The 21,378-nt window shown below is 43.8% G+C and overlaps 1 non-coding gene across 1 annotated transcript; it reads left to right on the forward strand.

Moving 5' to 3' along the window:
- The first annotated feature begins 12,117 nt into the window (after positions 1 to 12,117).
- Positions 12,118 to 12,178, forward strand: LOC116274314. The gene has a single exon (XR_004182942.1). It is a non-coding gene; the product is annotated as a U7 small nuclear RNA (small nuclear RNA).
- Positions 12,179 to 21,378: the final 9,200 nt, after the last annotated feature.

Raw genomic sequence — 21,378 nt, forward strand, 5'->3', positions numbered from 1 at the left:
AGTTCTGCTGACTCGCGCTTTGGTTCACTGACTATGAAAGGTTATTTTGCATCCTTTCACAGTGGTTGCAATCCCTTACAGAAAGAGAGCATTTTCCGGTCTGTGAAAACTTTCACAGGTGTTACAGCATTTATGGTCTTCCCTTGCCCACTGGTATTTTGCAGTTGGGAAAATGGAGGCTCAGAATAGTAGAATGCCTTTTTTGAGATTATTACACAGCTAGTCAGTGACGGAATAGGGACTCAAAGCTAGGATTTCTGACTCCAAGTTCAATACTCTTCTCACTTTTGCTGTTGTTTTGTTTTTTAGTTAAAAAAAAGAAAAGAAAAAAAAAGATCTGTAGAACTGCACATGGTCCAACCCTCCCCTAGCTCTCCAACCTCACCTCCAGTCACACTGGCCCCCTCTCTATGCCTCAATCACACGCAGCAAGCTTGTCATTGGGGTCTTCACGTCTGCTTAGAAAGCCTTTCCTCAAGACAGCCACACGGCTCACTCCCCCGCCTCCTTCAGGTCTCTGTTCACATAGCTCTTCACTAAGAGTCCTTTCCCAAGCACTCTGTCTACAGAAGCACACACACCTCTCCCCATCACTCTCTTTCTCCATGGCCCTGCTTCATCGTTCTTCATTGCTCTATTGACTATTGAGACTCATCCCCCGCAGAACATAAGCTCCATCCTGGCAGAGAGGTTTCCTGATTTGTTCATAGATGCATCCCCAGTGCCTAAAACAGTGCTTCACACAGAGGAGGAGCTGGCAATGAAATGAAACCTTCCTGAGAAAATGTTGGTTCAAACACCTTCTCTTCTGGGTCTGTAAAACTAAACAGGTTTTCATTAATCAAGATAAATACAACTGAGGGCACTAGGACACTTTTTCTTTTCTTCTTTTCTGTTTTTTGTTTGTTTGTTTGTTTGTTTGAGACGGAGTCTCACTCTGTTGCCCAGGCTGGAGTGCAGTGGCGTGATCTTGGCTCACTGCAACCTCTGTCTCCCAGGTTCAAGGGATCCTCCTGCCTCACCCTCCCAAGAAGCTGAGACTACAGGTGCCACCACCACACCTGGCTATTTTTTGTATTTTTAGTAGAGATGGGGTTTTGCCATGTTGGCCAGGCTGTTCTGAAACCCCTGACCTCAGGTGATCTGCCCACCTCAGCCTCCCAAAGTGATGGGATTACGGGCATGAGTCACCACACCTGGCCTATTTAATGCATTTTTAATACAATTTATTTTATTTTATTTTGTTTTTTTGAGACAGAGCTTGCTCTGTCACCCAGGTTGGAGTGCAGTGATATAATCTCAGCGCACTGCAACCTCTGTCTCCCGGGTTCAAGCGATTCTTCTTCCTCAGCTTCTCAAAATAGCTGGGACTACAGTTGTGTGCCACCATGCCCAGCTAGTTTTTGTAATTTTAGTAGAGACAGAGTTTCGCCATATTGGCCAGGCTGATCTCAAACTCCTGGCCTCAAACAATGTGCCCGCCTCAGCCTCTCAAAATGCTGGGATTACAGGCATGAGCCACCGCTCCCAGCGAGATCTGATTTTTTAAGAGCAGTTTTACACTCACAGCAAAATTGAAAGGAAGCTACAGAGAGTTCTTACATAGCCCCTCCCCACACACATGCACAGTCCCCACTATATCAACATCTCCTTCCGGAGGGGTCCGTCTGTTACAATGCATAAACCTACATTGATAGATCATCGTCAACCAAAGTCTGCAGTTTACATCAGAGTTCACTCTTGGTGGTGTACATTCTGTGGGTTTGGGCAAATGTATAACAGCATGTATCCACCATTACAGTATCATACAGAATATTTCACTGCCCTAAAAATCTATTTATTTTTAAATTTATTTTTCTCGGTCAGGCAGTTGCTAATGCCTATAATCCCAGCACTTTGGGAGGCCGAGACAGTAGGATCGCTCAAGCCCAGGAGTTTGAGACTAGCTTGCAGCAACATAGGGAGACCCTATTTTTACAAAAAAAAAAAAAATTACTTAGCCAGAGGTAGTGGCACACACCTGTGGTCCCATCTACTTGAGAGGCTGAGGCAGGAGGATCTCTTAAGCCTTGGAGGCTGAGGCTGCAGTGAGCCGTGATTGTGCCACTGCATTCTAGCTGGGGACAGAGCAAGACCCTGTCTCTAAACAAACAAACAAATAAATAAATAAATACATTTTTCTTGTAAGTAACATACTGGAGAAATTTAGAAAAGCATTTTTAAAATTTTTATTACTTCTGATAACTCACAGAACAGGAACATCTTTTTTTTTTTTTTTTTTTGAGAAGGAGTCTCGCTCTGTCGCCCAGGCTGGAGTGCAGTGGCCGGATCTCAGCTCACTGCAAGCTCTGCCTCCCAGGTTTACGCCATTCTCCTGCCTCAGCCTCCCGAGTAGCTGGGACTACAGGCGCCCGCCACCTCGCCCGGCTAGTTTTTTGTATTTTTTAGTAGAGACGGGGTTTCACCGTGTTAGCCAGGATGGTCTCGATCTCCTGACCTCGTGATCCGCCCGTCTCGGCCTCCCAAAGTGCTGGGATTACAGGCTTGAGCCACCGCGCCCGGCAGAACAGGAACATCTTAAAAGTAAAATGAAGGCTGGGCATGGTGGCTCACGCCTGTAATCCCAGCACTTTGGGAGGCCAAAGTGGGCGGATCACTTGAGGTCAGGAGTTCGACACCAGACTGGCCAGCATGATGAAACCGTGCTTCTACTAAAAATACCAAAAATTAGCTGGGCATGGTGGTGCATGCCTGTAGTCCCAGCCAGTTGGGAGGCTGAGGCAGGAGAATGGCTTGAACCTGGGAGACAGAGGTTTCAGTGAGCCAAGATCGCGCCATTGCACTCCAGCCTGGGCGACAGAGCAAGACTCCATCTCAAAAAATAATAATAATAAAAAAATGAAGTCAATAATTTCTTAGGCCGGGCACGGTGGCTCACGCCTATAATCCTAGCACTTTGGCAGGTCTAGGCAGGTGGATTACCTGAGGTCAGGAGTTCAAGATCAGCCTGACCAACATGGAGAAACCCTATCTGTACTAAAAATACAAAATTAGCCGGGCATGGTGGCACATGCCTGTAATCCCAGCTACTCACGAGGCTGAGGCAGGAGAATCACTTGAACCTGGGAGGTGGAGGTTGCAGTGAGCCGAGATCACACCACTGCACTCCAGCCTGGACAAGAGTGAAACTCTGTCTCAAAAATAATAATAATAATTTCTCATAATCCCCCTCCTTAGATATAACAACTGCTCAAAATTTTATGAGTTTCTTTACTGTCTTCTTTTTAATATGTTATGCTTTCTGTTACTCATATACACAATACTGATGGCCTCCCTTTCATTAGTCACATTTCTGATCATTTATTTCTATAAGATACTGCTTCAAAGTTTGCACCCAACTGGATGGGCATTTTTAAGCTGTTTTGAGACACGTTGCCAAGTTGCTTGCCAAAGAGGTTGTACTAATTAACATTTCCTGCAACAAGGCATTAGAGTACATACCTTACTGAGCCCCATTGAGCCTCCCTCCCCTTCTCTCTCCCCACTCCCCTGCCCTCCCCTGCCCTCCCCTCCCCTCACCAATGCTGACAAAAATTACATAGAAACATGTTAATCAAGTTACTATGTAAAAGGATGAAATCAACTGGTCCTATTCAATGACCACCTTACACTTCTCAGAGAGACAATGAAAAAGCAAAGGATAAAATCTGACCGATGGAGGTGCCTTCTTAGTCTATACAGTGCATTTCTCATCACCTGCCTTGTTTTATGACCACTACTTACCTGCTCCCCAATTCTCTTATCAGATCTGTGGACAATCAAACCCCTGCCCCAAAGGCTTCTCTTCTTCCCTCAAGCCACGTTAACAATCTCCCCCTTTTTTATAATTTCCCTGGTTAGCTACTTGGGAATCTCCTGAGCTCACAGCCCATTTCCCTGCCCACAGCAACTCTCTCATCACTCACTGATTTGGCCTCTCCCACTCCTGATTGGCAGCATTTCTTTCTTCCCTCCCTCCCTCCCTTCCTTCCTCACTTCCTTCCTTCTTTTTTTCCTTCCTTCCTTTCTTTTTCTTTCCTTCTTTATTTCAGACAGAACCTCACTCTGTTGCCCAGGCTGGTGTGCAGTGGCATGATCTCGGCTCATGCAACCTCTTCCTCCCGGGCTCAAGTGATCCTCCTGCCTCATCCTCCTGAGTAGCTAGGACCACAGGCACACACCACCATGCCTGGCTACTTTAGCATTGCTTTCTATTCCTCTGTCATTTGGAAGTTAAGAGGAAATATGCAAGCATCCCTACTTGTGTGTTTTGTTTTGTTTTGTTTTGTTTTGTTTGACAGAGGGTCTTGCTCTGTTGCCCAGGCTGGAGTGCAGTAGTGTAATCATAGCTCACTGCAGCCTCAACCTCCTGGGCTCAAGTGATCTTACTCCCTCAGCGTTCTGAGTAGCTGGGATTAGAGTCTCATGCCACTACTCCTGGCTAATTTTCTTTTAAAGTTTTTTAGAGATGGGGATTTTGTTATGTTCCTCAGGCTGCTTTTGAACTCATGGCCTCCAGTGATTCTCCCACCTTGGCCTCCCAAAATACTGGGATTACGGGTCTGAGCCACTGTACCCTGTCTTACTTAGATTTTTATTCTGTATATGTGAATATTTAAAAATTATTTTTAATTTTAATTTTTTTATTTTTGTGGGTACATAGTGGGCATATATATTTATGAGGGTACCTGAAATATTTTGATACAGACACACAATTTACAACAATCACATCAGGGTAAATGGGATATCCATCACCTCAAGCATTTATCCTTTCTTTGTGTTACAAGCAATCCAATTATACTCTTTTGGCTGTTTTTGAATGTACAATAACTTGATGTATTATCAAATATTAGATCTTATTCATTCTATGTAACTATATTTGTATACCCATTAACCACCCCATTCCCTCTCCCCTCTATCCTCACTACCCGCGTGATCTCGGCTCACTGCAACCTCTGCCTCCCAGGTTCAAACTATTCTCCTGCCTCAGCCTCCTGAGTAACTGGGATTATAGGTGCCCGCCACCACGCCCAACTAATTTTTTGTATTTTTAGTAGAAACGGGGTTTCACCGTGTTAGCCAGAATGGTCTCGATCTCCTGACCTTGTGATCTGCCCACCTTGGCCTCCCAAAGTGCTGGGATTATAGACGTGAGCCACCGCGCCCGGCCCTGATTTTTTTTGTGGATTTTTCTGTCTGGATGGTCTGTCCAATGCTTTAACTAGAGTGCTGAAGTCTCCAGATATTATTGTATTGGGGCCTATTTCTCTCTTTAGGTCTGGTAATAATTTGCTTTATATCTGAGTGCTCCAGTTTTGGGTGCATATATATTTATAATTATTATATCCTCTTGCTGAATTGACCCTTTTATCATTATATAACAAACTTGTCTCTTTGAATAGTTTTGTCTTGAAATCTATTTTGTCTGATGTAAGTGTAGCTACTCCTGCTCTTTTTGGTTTTCATTTGCATAGAATATCTTTTTACATTCCTTTATTTTCAGTCTACATGTGTCATTATAGGTGGAGTGTGTTTCTTGTAGGCAATACATCTTTGGGTCTTGTTTTTGTTTTAATCTCTGCAGCCATTCTTTATCTTTTGATTAAAGAGTTTAGTCCACTTACTGTCGATGTTATTATTGATAAGTAAGGACTTACTCTTGTCATTTTGTTACTTGTTTTCTGGTTGTTTTGTGGGTTTTTTTTTTTTCTTCCTTATTTCCATTCTTCCTGTCTACTTTTTAGTGAAGGTGATTTTCTCAAGTGGTATGTTTTAATTTATTGGGTTTTTGTTTTTTTGTTTTGTTTTGTTTTTGTTTTTGAGACTGAGTCTCACTCTGTTATTTGGGCTGGAGTGCAGTGGCACAATCTCAGCTCACTGCAACCTCCACCTCCCAGGTTCAAGCAATTCTTGTGCCTCAGCCTCCCAAGTAGCTGGGATTACAGGCACCTACCACCATGCCTGGCTAATTTTTGTATTTTCAGTAGAGATGGGATTTCACCATGTTGGCCAGGCTGGTCTTGAACTTCTGACCTCCAGTGATCCACCTGTCTCAGCCTCCCAAAGTGCTGGGATTACAGGCATGAGCCAATGCTCTAGGTGTATTTTTTTTTTATTGTATGCTTTTTGATTTGAGGTTACCATGAGGCTTGCAAATAAATTATATCTTATAACCCATTATTTTAAACTGATGACAACTTAACACTGATTGCATAAACAAAGATAAAACTAATAAAGATGCTATACTTTAACTTTATCCCCCACTTTTTAACTTTTTGTTGCTTTTATTTATATCTTGTTATACTTTCTAATTCTTGAAAAGTTGTTGTAGTTATTATTTTTGATGGGTTCACCCTTCAGTCTTTCTACTCAAGATAGGCGTAGTTTTTACACACCACAGTTACAGTGTTATACTGTGTTTTTCTGTGTACTTACTATTACCAGTGAGTTTTCTAATTTTAGATGATTTCTTATTACTCATTAACATCATCCTTTCCTTTCATATTGAAGAATTCCTTGTAGCATGTCTTGTAGGACAGGTTTGGTACTGATTAAATTCCTCAGCTTTTGTTTGTCTCAGAAAATCTTTGTTTGTTCTTCATGTTTAAAGGATATTTTTTCTGGATATATTATTCTAGGATAAAAGTTTTTGTTTTTGTTTTCCTTCAGCACTTTATTTACTTTTTTATTTTTATTTTTTGAGACAGAGTCTCACTCTGTCACCCAGGCTGGAGTGCAGTGGCGCCATCTCATTCACTGTAATCTCTGCCTCCTTGGTTCAAGTGATTCTCCTGCCTCAGCCTCCCAAGTATCTGGTATTACAAGTATGCACACCACACCTGGCTAATTTTTGTATTTTTAGTAGAAACAGGGTTTCACCATGTTGGCCAGGCTAGCCTCGAACTCCTGACCTCGAGTGTTCCACCAGCCTTAGCCTCCCAAAATGCTGGGATTACAGGTGTGAGCCACTGCGCCTGGCCCTCCTTCAGCACTTTAAATATGTTGTGCCACTCTCTCCTGGCCTATGAAGCTTCCACTGAGAGTCTATAGCCAGATGTATTGGAGTTCCTTTGTATATTATTATTTATTTTCTCTTGCTGCATTTTGGATCCTTTCTTTATCCTTGACCTTCAGGAATTTGATTATTAGATGCCTTGAGGTAGCCTTCTTGTTGTTAAATCTGCTTGGTATTCTATAACCTTCTTGTACTTGAATATTGATATTTTCCTCTAGGTTTGGGACATTCTGTTTTGTTAATTATTTGAATAAACTTTCTACCCTAATCTCTCTCTCTACTTCCTCTTTAAGGCCAATAACTTAGTTTTGCCCCTTTGGGCCTATTTTCTAGTTCTTGTGAGCATGCTTCATTGGTTTTTATTTTTTTTCTTTTGTTTCCTCTGACTGTATTTTCAAATAGCCTGTCTTCAGGCTCACTAATTCTTTCTTCTGCTTGATAAATTCTGCTGTTAAGAGTCTCTGATGCATTCTTCCACATGTCAACTGCATTTTTCAGCTCCAGAATTTCTGCTTGACTCTTTCCAATTATGTTAACTTCTTTGTTAAACTTATCTGATAGGATTGTGAATTTGTTCTCTGTGTTATCTTGGATTTAGTTGAGCTTCCTCAACATGGCTCTTCTGAATTCTCTGTCTAAAAGGTCACACATCTCTGTCTCCGGGATTAATCTCTAGTGTCTTATTTAGTTCATTTGGTAAAGTCGTGTTTTCCTGGATGATCTTGATGCTTGTGAATGTTCACTGATGTCGGGGCATTGAAGAGTGAGGTATGTATTGTAGTCTTCACAGTCTGGGCTTATTTGTACCCATCCTTCTTCAGAAGGCTTTCCAGGTATTTGAAGGGTCTTGGGTGCTGTGGTCCAAGTCTTTGGTCACTGCAGTCATATCTGCTTTAGTGGGCAGTCCACACTCAGTAATGCTATGGCTCTTGCAGACTGGTTGAGGTACCACCTTGGTGGTCTTAGGTAAGATCTGGGAGAATTCCTGGATTACTAGGCAGAGATTCTTGTTCTTTTCTCTTACCTTCCTCCAAAAAAATGGAGTCTTTTTCTCTGTGCTGAGTTTCCTGGAGATGGGGGAGGTGTGATACAAGCACCCCTCTGGCCACCACCACTGGGGCTGTGCTGGGTCAGACTCAAAGCCAGCACAGCACTGGGTCTTGCCCAAGGCCCACAGTGACCACTGCCTGGCTACTGCCTCTGTTCCTCAAAGCCCAAGAGCTCTACAATCAGAATACGGCAAATCCAGCAAGGCTTGTGTTCTTCCCTTCAAGGTGGTGAGTTCCCCTTGGCCCCAGGTGGATGCTATCCAAGAGCCAGGGCTTGAAGTTGGGAACCTGAGGAATCTACCTGGTACTCTATTCTACTGCAGCTGAGGTAGTAACCAAGCCACAGAACAAAGTCCTTCTCACTCTTCCCTTCCCTTTCCTCAAGCAGAGGAGTCTCTCCCCATGGCTGCCGCCTCCCTAGACCCATGGCAAGTGCTGCCTGGCTACCACCAATGTTCACTCAAGGCCCAAGGGTTCTTTTTTTTTTTTTTGTGAGATGGAGTCTTGCTGTGTCGCCTAGGCTGGAGTGTAGTGACGTGATCTCAGCTCACTGCAGCCTCTGCCTCCCAGGTTCAAGCAATTCTCTTGCCTCAGCCTCCCAAGTAGCTGGGACTACAGGCTTGCATCACCACACCCAGCTAATTTTTGTATTTTCAGTAGAGACGGGGTTTCACCATGTTGGCCAGGCTAGTCTTGAACTCCTGACCTCAGGCGATCTGCCCGCCTCGGCCTCCCAAAGTGCTGGGATTACAGGCGTGAGCCACCACGCCCAGCCGGCCCAAGGGTTCTTTAGGTAGCTTGTGGTGAATGCTGCCAGTCCTGAGTCTCTCCTTTCAGTTCAGTGGGTTCCCCTCTGGCCCAAGGCAGGTCCGTAAGTGCCACCCAGGAGCCAAGGCCTGGAATTGGGTGCCTAGAAGCACCTACTTGGTGCGCTATCCTACTGTGACTGAGCTGGTACTTAAGTGTCAAGACAAAGTCACTTTTACATTTCCCTCTCCTTTCCTGAAGGAGAAGGGGTCTCTCCCTGTGGTTACCACAGTTGGGAATGAGCTGGGTCTCACCTGAAGCCAGAATGGCTCTGAGTCTCCCCGCAGGCCTGCGATGAGACCTGTCTGGCTACCACTGCTGATTACTCAGGGTCTAAGGGCTCTATAGCCAGCAGGTGATGAATTCTGCCAGAACTGAGTCCTTCCATTCTAGGTAGTGGGTTCCCTTCTGGCCCAGGGTGTGTCTAGAAATGTTGTCTGGGGGCTAGTGCCTGGAATGGGGTCCTCAGTACTCTGCCTGGTGTCCTCTGGACTGCGGCTGAGCTGTTCTCCATGTTGCAAGACTAAGTCCTCTTTACTCTCCCCTCTCCTCAAGCAGGGGGAAGGATCCGTCTTGAACTTGTGAGCTGTGCTGCTGGGGTTGGGGGAGGGGTGATGGAAGCGCTACCTTGGCTGCCCCAGCTGGTGTCTCACTAGGTCATGTGCATCCCAAGTTCACTGACTCCGAGCCCTGCACAGCAGGAGGACTTGCCCAGGAATTGCAGTCCCTGTGGCCTGCACTGCAAGTTTATTTAGGACCCCAGGGCACTTTAGCCTGGGGTGGCAGGGTTTGCTGGAGCTCAGGTTCCTACCACTGGGATAGATGATTTGCCTCTGCCTGGGGCTGGTCTCAATGCTCCCCTGTGGGCACCAGCAGAGTTCTGCCCCTTGTTTCTTTTTGCTGTGACAGGGCAGCAATGAGTGCCAATGCAAAGTCCCATAATTACTGCTCTGTCCTCCCCCAAGCACAGATCCTTTGCACCAAGCAGCTGCTGCCAGCGGATGGGGGTGGGTGGTGTAAATGATTCAAGAATGTCTTTATTACCCTTTTCAGTGCCTCTTTCCTTAACATGATGTGATTTCCTTAACATATGATTGCTCATCTGATTTTCGGTTCTTAGGAAGGTACTTTTTTGTGTGGATAGTTGTTCACTTTGGTGTTCCTGCCAACGGGATGATCACTGGAAGCTTCTTTTTGGCCACCTTGCTGCAAGGTTCATTTTGTGAGTACATTTTTACGCACTTAAGAATGCTTCAGGCCGGGCGCGGTGGCTCACGCCTGTAATCCCAGCACTTTGGGAGGCCGAGGCGGGCGGATCACAAGGTCAGGAGATCGAGACCACGGTGAAACCCCGTCTCTACTAAAAATGCAAAAAATTAGCCGGGCGAGGCGGCGGGCGCCTGTAGTCCCAGCTACTCGGGAGGCTGAGGCAGGAGAATGGCGTGAACCCGGGAGGCGGAGCTTGCAGTGAGCCGAGATCGCGCCACTGCACTCCAGCCTGGGCGACAGAGAGAGACTCTGTCTCAAAAAAAAAAAAAAAAAAAAAAAAAAAGAATGCTTCAGAGATCATGATGATGATGACGGTAGTGATGTCATTGCTCTGTGCAGCAGTGCCCAACATTGACTGAACATTCCATTCACTGTGCCCAGCCACTGGACATACGTGTTATTCTTGTCAGCCCTCACAGCTAGCCTAAATGGCAGCAGACACCACTATTATACCCATTGTACAGATTAAGGAGATTTATGGGAGGAAGCTTGATTTGGGTCACTTAATTTGTGAATGTCAGAGCCACACCTAGAGGTCTGTCTGACTCTGAAGATGATTTTTTTTTTTGAGGCGGAGTCTCGCTCTGCCACCCAGGCTGGAGTGCAGTGGCGCAATCTCGGCTCACTGCAAGCTCCGCCTCCCAGGTTCATGCCATTCTCCTGCCTCAGCCTCCCAAGTAGCTGGGACTACAGGAGCCCGCAACCACATCTGGTTAATTTTTTGTATTTTCAGTAGAGACGGGGTTTCACCGTATTAGCCAGGATGGTCTCAGTCTCCTGACCTCGTGATCCGCCCACCTCGGCCTCCCAAAGCGCTGGGATTATAGGCGTGAGCCACTGTGCCCTGCCGAAGATGATGTTCTTAAACTTTCCCCTGGCTTTTCAATGTGTTTATGCTAAGCATTCCTAACATTTTACTCTTCCAGGCTCACCCATTCCTTTAATAACATAATAATAATGATAATATCTCGAAACCACATTCTATATATTTGCCGGAAATCTATTTCCCTAACAAAGATTTATCAAGCTCTTGGGGAATGCTGAATTAGTGTGACTCCTTGTATAAATGGCTGTTCCCAGTTGCTTCGTGGATTGGTCTTGCCTTCTCATAACTTTTCTCCAGGTGGTGGATTACCCTAAATGCTCCTAACACTGCATCTTTTCAATGTGTGCCCAGCTTCACTCTTCCCTCTCACCTTCATGACTCTGCTATACACAGAGGTGAATATCAACCTTTCAACCTGTGGTGAGTCATTTATTTCAGCTTTGCTGAAGGCTTAGGTGGAGCAGGAAGAGATTCCTGAATGGCACAGGAGGGCTTGAAATGGGCTACCAGGCTGCTCTGCTGTGAAGCCTAGTGGTGAGACAGTATAGTGGGATGCATTCAAGAATAGAGGCTGCCAGGCTCCTGGAATAAAGCCTGTTCTTGGTAATGAGACCGTACTGGTCATTCACAGCTGGCCTCTCTTCTGACTGGTTAGAGCTCATACTGGTGTCTGTTCTGATTGGTCAGGTTTTTTGTCTTTTTTCTGTGTGTATGTGTGTGTATCTATTCTGTTTCCTAGCAACATCTTGCTAGTTTTAAATGTTTTGAATATTGCTGTCTTACTCAGCATGTAAATTTTAGAACGTTGCTTAAACATTTTTGTGCTTGAGTTTCCTTATCTTGCTGCCAGAGGCCAGCAGGCCCTATGGGATTAGAGAAGAGGCTACTAATTTGATGACTGGCATAGAAGGATGGATGGGAGGCAGCATAGGAAATGAGACAGCCCTGTACATTGCTGCTGCAATAGACCATCAGCCATATAACCCAAGGCCAATCCAGTGGGACTGGGCCCTGGATGACACCAATAAAAAAATCCTAAACTGTTTGCTGACAACTACAATTTCATGAGGGTAGAATCCATGTGTAGTTACTGCTATAAAAACTCACACTCCTTGTGTTACAGCTCTTCTAGAATTTGTCTAGCAGCTTTCCTGTTTTTACCAGAAAGCCCCCCCAAAATTCTTTAAAAATAAATAAATAAATAAATTGCGCTCCTTAGAGAGAAACAGCTTACTGTCACCTGTCCCAAGTGAGTGAGTTTCAGATGAATGAGTATCAGAGGGGTCTCTGGAAATAAAATACCGGGAGATTTCCTGGGAAATTGACAGAATTATTAAAAGCTGCTGCTTTAAGACCAACCTCACCTCAGAAAAAGTACTCACAGTAAATTTAAATACATAAAAAATATAAATTATTTTGTTGTAAAAAAAATCATACAAAGGCTAACCACAAACTAAAAATATTATGTTATAAAATATAGCAGAGAGAGGGTTTAATCTTTTTAATATATAACTAATACTAGTTAGTAATGTTTGAAGGAGAGGCAGTAGTAATATAGAGAAAGCATTATCTTTGGACCCTAACCTTTTTTTTTTTTAAGAGACAAGGCCTTGCTCTGCTACCCAGGCTGGAGTGCAGTGGTGCAATTGAACTCCTGGACTCAAGCAATGCTCCCGCCTCAGCCTCCCAAATAGGATTAACGGCATGTGCCACCACACTTGGCCCATTTTCTACATTTTTTGTAGAGATGGGGGTCTCACTATGTTGCCCAGGCTAATCTCTGACTGTTGACCTCAAGTGATCCTCCCATCTCAATCTCCCAAAATGCTAGGATTACAGGCGTGAACCACCATGCCTGGCCTGGACCCTAACATTTAAAATAACTGAAGAACATGAATAGACAAAACCTAGAGTAAAATTACTAAAACATTTTTGGAAAAAATGGTCTGCATCATTGATGACTAAATACATTTAAATTTTAAAACAAATTTACCTGTCAAATCATGTATTCATTTATGCAAAAAGAAAGTTGAAAGAATTGATTAAAGAACTGCAGCATTAACAAGGAGTGAAGTGGGAAGCCACTGAGGGTTTTTGAGAGACGACGGTGTCATCTAATGCATTGGTTTGCTCTGGCTGCCATAACAAAATACCACATGCTAGGTGGCTTAAATAACAGATATTTATTTTTTCATGGTTCTGAAATCAAGGTTTCAGAAGGGTCCATTTCTTCTGAGGCCTCTCTCTTTGACTTGCAGACTTTATGTACTTTGTGCAAGACACTATTCAGACCCTGGGGCATCTACAGTGAAAAAGCAGACACAAATCCCACCCTCTTGGAAAAGTCATTCTAGTGCAAGAGGCAGACAGTGAAAAATAAATAGTAAAATACATTGTATTTTAGATGGATGATAAGTGCTAAAAAATAATAATAATAATAATAATAACCAGCCTGGGCAACATAGTGAAACCCCATCTCTACAAAAAAGAATTAGCTGGCCATGGTGGCACAGGCCTGTAGTCTCAGCTACTTGGGGGCTGAGGTGGGAAGATCACTTGAGCCCAAAAGGTCAAGGCTGCAGCTAGCCATGATTGTGCCACTGGGCACAATCCAGCCTGGGCAACAAAGTGAGATCTTGCCAAAAAAAAAAAAAAAAAAAAGCCAGAGAGAGGAAGGCATTAGGGTTGGGGAGCGGGGGTGCTCTTTTACATAGGGTGCCCAGGAATGAATGAGTGCCTGAATGAGGTGAGAGAGTGAGCCAGGTGGGTATTTGGGAAAAGGGCTTCTCAGCAGAGATGCCAGCGCAAAGGCCCTGAGGCAAACATGTGGAGGTTGTGTAAACCAAAAAGTATCAGACAGGTCTCAGTCCATTTAGAGATTTATTTTGCCAGGATTAAGGACATGCCTGAAAAAAAGGAACACAAAATTGCAGGCACAGTCTGTGCTCCATGCCTTTTTCCAGAGATGATTTTGAGGGCTTCATATTTAAAGGGGAAAAGTAGGCTGGAGGGGAAAGAGGATGGGTATGGTCACGTTACTGAATCCACCTGTTGCAAGAGAAAAGGAGCAGGGCAGGGGAATGGCCAATTGTGTATTCATCTCACCCTCAGTAAGTTGGCACTTCAAGGTAAAGTGAGCAGACCTGTGGAGATACCTGGCCTTTTATCTGTTGCTATCTGCTTAGGAACAACAGGAAAGGCAGCTTCTCGCATGATTCAACTTTCAGTTTAATTTTTTCCTTTGGTAGAATGAGTTGGCGTCCTAAGTTTTATTTTCCTTTCACAGTTGCATGGCTAGAACCGAATGATCCAGAGCAGCAGGAGATAAGGTTAGGGGAAGGGAGTGGGGCTAGATGGCCTAGCACCCTAAAGGTCATTCAACTTTAACTTCGAAGAACTTATTAAAGAACTTCAAGTTTAGCAAGGAATAAAATGGGAAGCCACTGAGGGTTTTTGAGAGAGGATGGTGTAATCTAATGTATTAGTTTGCTCTGGCTGCTGCAACAAAATAGCACATGCTGGGTGGCTTAAACAACAGAAATGTATTTTCTTGCAGTTCTGAAGTCTAAGATGAAGGTGTCAGAAGGGTCCATTTCTTCTGAGGCCTCTCTCTTTGACCTGCAGACTCTATTTGCCTCCTTGCTCTGCCCTCTAATGGCCTTTCCTGAGTGTACACGAATCCCTGGTGTCCCTTCGTCTTCTTATAAGGACACAAGTCCTATTGGATTAGGGCCCAACTGCTTGGACCTCATTTAATTTTTTTTCTTTTCTTTTCTTTTTTTTTTTTTGAGACAGAATCTTACTCTGTCACCCAGACTAGAGTGCAGTGGCACGATCTTGGCTCATTGCTACTTCCGCCTCCAGGGTTCAAGTGATTCTCCTGCCTCAGCCTGCTGAGTAGCTGGGACTATAGGTGTCCGCCACCACATCTGGCTATTTAATTTTTTTTAATTTTTTTTTATTTTTAGTAGAGACAGGGTTTCGCCATGTTGGCCAGGCTGGTCTCAAACTCCTCACCTCAAGTGATCCGACTGCCTCTGCCTCCCAAAGTGCTTACAGGCATGAGCCCATGCCAGGCCTTCGTTGAATCTTAATTACCTCTTTAAAGTTCTTATCTCCAACTATAGTCACATTCTGAGGTACTGGGAGTTAGGGCTTCAACATATGAATTTGGGGGAGGGGGTCACAATTTGGTCTCTAACACCTGGTTTATCTTTAACAGCATCTCTGGGTTGAGAATAGATTCTAGGATTGCAACAGCAGAAGCCAGGAGACTAGTAACCCTGTAAAGACTTCCAGGTAACAAGCAGCTAAAGGAAGCCTCCAGCCAACAGATAGCAAGGAACTGAGGTCCTCAGTACGACAACCAAAAGGCGGGTGAGCTTGGAGTAGCTCCTCTTCAACTGAATCTTCAAATTAGACCATGACCCATGGTGACTACAGCCTCCTGAAAGCTCAAAAATCAGAGGCATCCACGCAAGCTGTGCCTGACCCACAGAAATTGTAAGGTGATAAATGTTTGTTGATTTAAGCTGCTAAGTTTTAGGGTAATTTGTTACTCAGCAATAGAGAACTAACATCATCCAGAACCCAAAATAGTGCTCTGTAAATATTGGTTGAATAAATGAGTGAATAACAAATGCATAGAGATATGCAGAGGAAAAAAGAAAGAAGATACCCAAAATCATTGATAGTGATTCTCTCTGGATAGATTCATAGGCACATGACCAATTATTTTTAAGTGTTTATCATTCCCAAACATGGTTCCAGCTTCATATTGTGAAATATAACAGAGACATAAAATGGCATAAATGAAGAACCTAATGGAATATTACAAAATCAACACCTACGTAACCACCATCCGGCTCAAAGAGTAGAATATTGCCTGCACCCCAGAATTATGAGACTGTTTATAAAAACACTTTCTTCATATTCTATGCTTCCAAACCCAGGTTTTATCTTTCTATTAATTACTTTTTTTTTCATTTTTTTATTGTGCTAGATGCTGTCTTGCTCTGTTGCCCAGGCTGGAGTGCAACGGTGTAATCTTGGCTCCCGGGTTCAAGCAATTCTCCTGCCTCAGCCTCCCAAGTAGCTGGGATTGCAGGTGTGTGCCACACACCTAGTTAATTTTTGTATTTTTAGTAGAGACAGGATTTCACCATATTGGCCAGGCTGGTCTCAAACTCCTGACCTCAGGTGATCTGCCTGCCTCAGCTTCCCAAAGTACTGGGATTATAGACATGAGCCACTATGTCCGGCCCATTTTAACCCCCTTTTTTTTTTTTGAGATGGAGTTACCCTCTGTGGCCCAGGCTGAAGTGCAGTGGCACGATCTTGGCTCAGTGCAACCTCTGCCTCCTGTGTTCAAGCAATTCTCCTGCGTCAGCCTCCCAAGTAGCTGAGATTACAGGCCTGCACCACCACTCCCAGCTAAATTTTTTTTTTTTTTTAAGTAGAGACGGGGTTTCTCCATGTTGGCCAGGCTGGTCTCGAACCCCTGACCTCAGGTGGTCTGCCCACCTCAGCCTCCCAAAGTGCTGAGATTACAGGCGTGAGCCACCACACCTGGCCCATTTTAATCATTTTTAAGGGTACAATTCAGTGGCATTAGGTACATTCACATGGTTGTGCAACTGTCACCACCATCCATCTCCAGAACTGTTTTCATCTTCTCAAGCTGAAACTCTTCACCCATTAAGCAATAACTCCCCATCCTCCATTCCCCCAAACCCCAGCAACAACCATTTTACTTTCTGTCTCTGTGAAGTTTACTCTAGGTACCACACATAAGTGGAATCATGCAGTATTTATCCTTTCAATGAATTACCTCTTAAATTTAAAAAAGAAAAAAAAAACCATTAGTATTTTAAAAATAAGATTAAGCTAATGAGAACCAGTTCAGCCTTGTTAAATCCCATGATGCACAACAATAAACCGTTCAGATGTGATTTAAGCAGCACACTGGATGTCTCAACATGACAAGACTTAGCAATGTCTTGGCAAAGACTGACTTTTTTACATCTTAGCATTCCCAAGTTTCCTCAAACCAGTTTGGATAGGAGTAGAGCAGAAGCTAGAGAACAGGAGGAAGGTTTAGGGATGTCAAAACATTGTGCCCGCCACCTCACCCGACTAGCCTTTGCCCTGGAAATGTTTATAGCAGAACAAGAACAACAATGAAACTACTAATGATTAATTATACCAGCTGCCATCTATTAAACACCTTCTGTGCGCTAGGTCCCATTTAAAGTCCATTATGTGTATTATCTCATTCAATCCTCGTAGCAGCGCTATGAGTTAGATATAACTATTATCCTCATTGGGCAGATGGGGAAATTGAGGCATGGGGAAGTTGGATAACTTTCTCAAGTTCACCCAGAGAGTGGGAAGGCAAGATGATTTGAACCCTTGGTGGTCTGGTTTATTGCCCACGTTCCTCACCAGTAGTTCTCAAACCTGAGTACATGTCAGAATCCCAGGAGGGCCTGTGAAAAACCTCCCTTTCGGGGTCTCTGATTCAGTGGTCTGGGGTGGAGCCCCAGAATGTGCAGCAGGGCATCCTAGCTATGCCGATGCTGCTGGTCCGGGGACCACACATTCAAAACCACTGCTCCCGACAAACTTAAAGATAGCTACTACGTCTTGAGGACCTACTGCAAATCAAGAACAGAAGGACTCTGAGAGAGGTTGCTTCCATTTTGCAACTGAGGATTTGAGAATTAACAAGACTGAGGACTCGTTCAAGTTCACAGCCTGTATTCCAGGCCAGCTTCCTGAGTGCCAAAGCCCGTCTCTTGCACCCCACTGCCACACTGATAGAACGAGGCCAGGTGCTCTAGGCAGGGTAGTAACAGGCCACCTCTTTAAAGCAATGTTCAGTAAATATTTGTTGTTATTTTAGTGGAGGCAAAAGAAATTGAATTTCTGTTAACAAAATTATATATCTCACACATATATCTTTATGTTCAAAAATAGAATGAGTGGGGGGCAGGAATGCTTGAGCCCAGTAGTTTGAGGCCAGTCTGGGCAACATAGTGAGACCCTGTCTCACTATGTTATAAAAAGAAAATAGAACTAATCACCAGCACTCAACATAGCCTAAGTTTTTAGCCTCTGTAGCAGTGTCTTTTGCTTTATTTTATTTCTGTCACTCATAGTTGAGTAGCATTTGGCCATTCACAGTCATTAAGTTTCAAAGTTTTGTTCAACATTTACTAAGTTTGCTTTGTCCTTTCTGATTCTGATGTTGGCGTAATAGCTCCTTGACTTTTTTTTTTCTTCTTCTTTCTTTTAAACAGATTCTCTGCCTCCCAGGCTTGAGTGTAGTGGCGCGATCTCGGCTCATTGCAATGTCTGCCTCCCGGGTTCAAGAAATTCTCATGCCTCAGCCTCCCAAGAAGCTGGAATTACAGGCGCCCACCACCACGCCCAGCTAATTTTTGTATTTTTTGTAAAGGCGGAGGTTCGCCATGTTGGCCAGGCAGGTCTCAAACTCCGGGCCTCAAGCAATCTGCCCACCTCAGCTTCCCAAAGTGCTGGGATTACAGGCGTGAGCCACTGCACTGGCCAACATCTCCTTGATTTCTAAAGTTCTTTTTCTGCCTTCTGTGCTGTTTTACAATTTATCAAACCAGACAAATTCTGAGAAAAACCAGTAAAGGATTTAAGTTTGAGACTTTCAGCCAGCTCTAGGAACCGACCGTATGTTACTGTTGGCCGCTTGACCTCAGAGTTGATGATGGGGCCTGCTACTTGCAGCATACATGGACCTAGAGAAGAGTTTTTACTCCCCATTCAAGGTTGATGTCTACTTTGGCAAGATGGGGACAAATTTGTATTTGTTCTGTTACATAAAGAGTCAGGTACAGATACCTGAATTAAATGGTCCCCTATTTTCTGCTTTTTTTTTTTTTTTTTCCAGTGTTGTTGCGGTCCATTCTGTTGCTACCTATCCAAAGTCTTCCTTGCCTACAGAGCCCTGCTGTTATTTAGGTATTGGGAGTGCAGCAATGTGGTAAGGCAAAGCAGAACCCTTAATCAATTTGATTGTTCTCAAGCGAGTCATGGTAGTCTACACCTTTGTCAGTGATTGATCTAGGAGTGCACATGTGACCAAACTTTGGCCAATGAGATACAGAAGGAATACTACTGGGGCCTCTGGGGAAGATTTTGCGCCCTGATAAAAGTAACAGAAGTTTAATCTACTTCTTAATTCTTCTTATTGCTGATCTTTTTTTTAATAGCACTGGTTTCTTTTGCAGAACATTGTTCAGGATACTATAAGTTACTACCTAATTCTTCTAGAAAGGATTGAAATAAATGTTAGAACTGTCCCCATGAAAAGAAAAAACTCCTGTAACTTTAACCCTATAGCAGTTGCCCAAGATGGGGCCAGAATTGGAATGCTCAGAGTCCATTCTTGGGGACAAGAACACCTGGATATCAGCCATCTCTCTCCTACGAGCTGGTCTCTGGACCTTGGCCCAGTTATCTAATGTGAGAATCTCAATTGCTATATGTTCTACAGCTATATTACCTACGAAGGCTCAGATAGTCTTACAGCTTAAATTACTTCCTGCAAAACCACCCATTCAGAATTCAATATAGCTGGTGCAGAACAAGACAAATCCCTTTCTGTAGGTAGGGATTTTCTGGGTTACAGGGACACCTGTGGGCTGTATCTGAGCCTTTGCAACTGTCCAATTATTACCAGTCATGTACCACTTATTAATTGAATTAACAAAAACATGGATGATAGCATCGACTTTGGTCTGGAATTCATTTCAACCTGGCCCAAGACTCTCAGGGGTAGAGACAGAGAGCCCTGCTTCAAATCTCCAAGATCAGAAACCAAGGCCATTTACTCACTTTGGGTTTATGTATCAACCTTTGAACCTTGGGACCTGCAAGAATAGTCACTATTCTGTAAATGACTAAACCCAGAAGGCTCTAACCATAGTCTTTGGGCCAGAGACGGAGTGAAGAAAACCCTTCTTTGGTTTGTAGCCAGAAAGGGGACCCTCCCACCGCCCAGCCAGTATTTGTCAAAATGCTTTTTTTCAGACCCAAAGAAGAATCAGGCTTTCATTCTTTCTATGAAAATATTGAATTGTTTTACAGTTCACCTTTCTGAATTACACCATTGTCTCTTCTTCCTGACTAGAATTTCTCAATTTTTTAAAAACTCAAGTCCCCTTCAAAGCTTTCTCACACTAAAGTCTATATATTCCTACCAGTCAAGATTGATGCAGCTTCATTTGCTGCAGTTTGGTTAATGTAGAATTTATTTTTTGAATCAAAGGCACTTCTTTGGTCTGCTGGGTCCCCTAGACATAGTGACCCTTCCATGATTTGAGAATGTGTGTTCTAGTCCTGAATAATCCTAATCTTTGCACTTTCAACCTGTGGTGCGTCATTTATTTCTAAATGCAATTAAGGTACAAACTGTGTAAAGCGAGAATTTTATTTTATTTGAGTTTCTGTAATCTGGATAAGGAAACGTAAAAAGAAATGAGATCTTCTATTTCATCTCTCATAACTCCCATATTTACTTATTTTATTTTATTTTATTTTATTTTATTATCTATATATATTTTTCGAGACAGAGTCTCAGTCTGTCACCCAGCCTGGAGTGCCGTGGCATGATCTCAGCTCACCTCAACCTCCACCTCCTGGGTTCAAGCAATTCTCCTGCCTCAACCTCCCAAGTAACTGGGATTACAGGTGCCCACCACCATGCCCAGCTAATTTTTTGTATTTTTAGTGGAGATGGGGTTTCACCATGTTGTCCAGACTCATTGCAAACTCCTGACCTCAGGTGATTCACCCGCCTCGGCCTCCCAAAAGTGCTAGGATTACAGGCGTGAGCCACCGGGCCCAGCCTACTTATTTTATTACTATTACTTCACTCCCTGTAATTGACATGAATTGTTGGCTACATAATTGGTGTCCATTTTGCTTTTAGTATACTTTCTCTTAGATCACCAAAATTTTATAGCTTGTTACAAGTTCTACAAATTTTTCTTTTTTCTTTTTTTTTTTTGAGACAGGGTCTCCCTCTGTCACTCATGCTGGAGTGCAGTGGCACAAGCATGGCTCATTGCAGCATCATGCTCCCCAGATTCAGGGGATCCTCCCACCTCAGCATCCCAAGTGGCTGGGACTACAGGCACGTGCCATCACGTCCCGCTGATTTTTGGTCTTTTTTTTTTTTTTTTTTTTGAGATGGAGTCTCGCTCTGTCTCCCAGACTGGAGTGCAGTGGCCCGATCTCGGCTCACTGCAAGCTCCTCCTCCGGGGTTCACGCCATTCTCCACACCGGGCTAATTTTTCTTTTTTTTTTGTACTTTTAGTAGAGATGGGGTTTCACC

Source organism: Papio anubis, chromosome 3, assembly GCF_008728515.1.
Source record: "Papio anubis isolate 15944 chromosome 3, Panubis1.0, whole genome shotgun sequence".
Classification (NCBI taxonomy): domain Eukaryota; kingdom Metazoa; phylum Chordata; class Mammalia; order Primates; family Cercopithecidae; genus Papio; species Papio anubis.